The sequence below is a fragment of the Mus pahari genome, chromosome 1 (assembly GCF_900095145.1).
Source record: "Mus pahari chromosome 1, PAHARI_EIJ_v1.1, whole genome shotgun sequence".
NCBI classification, from domain to species: Eukaryota; Metazoa; Chordata; class Mammalia; order Rodentia; family Muridae; genus Mus; species Mus pahari.
The window spans coordinates 79,567,340-79,570,054 of record NC_034590.1 but is presented as its reverse complement, the minus strand read 5'-3'; the positions used below and the strand labels follow the sequence as shown (position 1 = coordinate 79,570,054).

Genomic DNA, 2,715 nt, shown 5'->3' with positions numbered 1-2,715 from the left:
TTCAGTCAGACTCAGCCCCAAATACAGCATCTTGAACTACAAAACAGGTAAGAGACACTTCACAGTGACCCACGGGGAGACGATGATTCCTCCAGGCATAGTTGAAAAAAGTTTGTCATCAATAGGATTATGTTATTGTCTTAAGGAATTGATGACTGCCCCTACAGTGCAAGGCTCAGATTGTTCCCCTGATGAAATCTGACGAACTTAGCTTCTGGCATCTGGCACCAGCATTGCTGCTGACTTTGAAACCTTAGCAATTTACCATAGTCTCTGAGGAGGGAGGGAAGGAGGTAGCTCCAAGCTACCCCCAGCTCTCCCATTCCATAATTCAGTTGTATGCACAATGGTGGTTTTTATTTTTTAAATTCTAGACTTTTTTTTTTTAATTATGAAGGTTGACGTTTTTATGCTCAGTGGAGCATCGAGACTCTCTTAGGATTTCATCATTAAGACTTCATTGTTTATTTCCCAGAAGAGCTCTCAGACAGAAACCTGAGATGGTCCGAGGTAGGTGTGCTTGTGAGCCATGCGTGCATGTGGAAGCCCGGAACGGCAGCCTTAGTAATCCACACACACACCCAGACCCCACCGGGCTCCCGTCTTCTTGCTCTTCGTGCTTTCATTTTCCTAAGTTGTATGGTTAAATTCCCCTGTGTGCATTAAGCGATCCCATTTCAGTGCTCCCTGATGGGTGGAGTCCTTGGAAATGCGCACTAGAGAAACCTGGCCATTAGTGTGTCTTCAGACATGCCATGCTTTAAGAGTGAGTCAAAAGCTCATTAATGTGTAGAATCTTAATTACCTGTGGTGTAAACAGATTGCTCAGGTGTCATCTGGGTCAAGAGTTAAGATATCATTTAAGTTATTTTTCAGGGTAAAAAGCATGACTCAAAATAAAATTATTTTTATTTTTATTTTGGCTTTGACGACATCTGTTTTACTTTGGAGGAACCTGACTGATCTAGTCTCCTGTCTGTTGCTGTGAGAAAAGACCTTAGGGGAAGAAAAAGTTTGTTTCAGCTTACAAGTGACAGTCTGTCATCAAGGGGAGCAAGGCGGGGGACTCAAGGAGCAGGAGCTTGAAGTAGAGACCATGGAGGAACCCAGTTTGCTGGCTGGCGCACTCTCTGACTTGCTGGCTTTCTTTTGCAGCCCAGGATCACCTGCCCAAGAAATGATTCAAGCACAGTGGGGTGGGCCTTGCAGCATCAATTAATACTCAAGACAATACCCTGGGGGCTGTAACTCCAGATCAGAGGACCTAACACAGACACCTCTCTCTCTCTCTCTCTCTCTCTCTCTCTCTCTCTCTCTCTCTCCAGTCTAGGATAACCTTAAGCTTCCGGTTTATTTGGTGCTGGGATTGCACCCAGGGTTTAGTGCACGCCAGGCAAGGACCTAACAGCTGAGCTGCGTCCTTGCCCCCCTTTGCTGGCTTTGGTGGCTTAGGCGTACCTGCCCTTTTTTCTTAGCCTCTTGAATTCCTGACTTGGGAATTTCCTAACTAGTTTCTTCTCTCAGTAACTTTTTCCTTTTTGACAGAATCCTGGCTGCTGTTTAATCTTCCAGAGACATTTGTCTGTGTTAGTTATTGTGGGTCATTTGGTCAGTAACTCGGACTCTCCCATTTCCCGTTCCTCCGTTTTAGGTTTTAGTTGGCACCACATCAACTTGTCCTCCCCAGATTCTTTAGTACACATCTTTCCAGGCACCCACTCCGTTTCCAGCCAGTGCCACTGTGACTTCTTACAACCCCTTCCTCCTTCATCCACGGTCCAGCCCCCCCCCCCAGCATCCCTGTGGTCTCCCAGCCCCCACAGCCCTTTCTGATTCTTATCTTTTCAGAGACCATATCCTGGCCTTTTCACAGATGGAAACACACTAGAATCTGGACTTAAAGCCTGTTCTTTCCCTCGTGTGGCAAGGTCTTTAGGTTTCCTGCTGTGCTCAGGTAAAGAGGATTCAGAGCCAAGTTAGGTGTAGTGGCACATGCCTACTAGGCTCCTGCCTCAGCTAGCTAACAAATATCAGGCCAGCAAATACACAGCAAGACCTAATCTCAAAAATACAAACAAATGAGAGAGAGAGAGAGAGAGAGAGAGAGACAGACAGACAGACAGACAGACAGACAGACAGACAGACAGAGTTATCTAATCTTGCTTATAAACATTTAGATTGTTTGCTTTTGCTGTACTTCTTTGTTTAGTTTTGCCAAGCCTGTGACTCTGAAAGACACTGGAAAATTACTCCCTGAGAAGCAGCCCCGGAGCTCCAGTTTTTTCTATGAAGTGCAGAGAAAGAGGCACCATAAGTGTCCATCTGTGAAGAAAAGGGGAGAGACCTAATTCCAGGACTTGATGCATCACTTGGACTTTTAAAATGTAAACCCTTTAAACCACTGCAGATAGTCAGTATCTCAAGTGGGTATAGGAAGCAAGTGAGGCCCAGAGAGGCTTAAGGAACTGGCCTGAGGACACAGAGCAGGGGACAGTCAGGATTGAGCCCTAAAGGAGTTACAATGAAAGCACACAAGCACTCCTTCCCTGAGTCCCAGGTGACAGGGTAACCACAGCGAGCCTGGAGCTACTTTACACAGCCAGAGGTCAAAAAAGTGATGGCCGTGTAGCTCAAAGTACTGCTGGTCATGTGCAAGACTCTGGGTCTAGTGCCCAGACACACACACACACACACACACACACACACACACACACA

At 46.3% G+C, this 2,715-nt stretch overlaps 1 protein-coding gene across 1 annotated transcript in view; it reads left to right on the top strand.

The window, feature by feature from the left end:
- Ascl3 (achaete-scute family bHLH transcription factor 3) overlaps positions 1-2,715 on the top strand; it is a 3,861-nt gene continuing 1,146 nt past the window's right edge. The window contains exon 1 of the mRNA XM_021221583.1: positions 1-47. The gene's annotated coding sequence lies outside the window, so the exon portion shown is untranslated. The remainder of the gene's footprint in view (positions 48-2,715) is intronic.